Below are 593 nucleotides of genomic sequence, written 5' to 3' on the forward strand. Positions count from 1 at the left end.
CTTCACTGAGGAATTTGTAGGTGAGGAAATTCCTTAGTGAATAACTACTTGCAGCGGAATAAGTACTCAAAAGTAAACATAACAGAACACAAGCATAGTCATCATGCTGAAATGAAGACAGGCGCAGAGTACAAAAAGCGTAAGCACATGATAACACAGGATGAAGACAAACAAACTGAAGAAGTTGAACTGAGGAAATTGAGAAAGTCTTCAGTCAAAGTCTTCAAACACAGATATGAACAATCACACAACACAGTTGTGAGGAAATGAAAGAGTTGAGGAAATAGAACCAGTAAGCTTGGTGAAGATAATGATTTGGTATACCAGTTCCAACTGCTGTCTCAGTTGTACATCTGGTTGGAGCGGCTGAGTATTTAAACTAGAGGACACACAGTCCCGGACACCCAGTCCTGAACACGCAGCTCAGGACACCAAGTCCTCACCGTATTCTCCTTGAACTAAGGTCACACGGACCTCACCCAATCACTCGTGGTAAGTCTTCAGGTGACTTCTGAACCTTCACAAACTTGGTCACTCGGCGATCCACAATTCCTCTTGGATGCTCTAGACCATGACGCCTAACCGTCTGGAAG

This window comes from Triticum urartu, chromosome 6 (genome assembly GCF_003073215.2).
Source record: "Triticum urartu cultivar G1812 chromosome 6, Tu2.1, whole genome shotgun sequence".
Taxonomy (NCBI): Eukaryota; Viridiplantae; Streptophyta; class Magnoliopsida; order Poales; family Poaceae; genus Triticum; species Triticum urartu.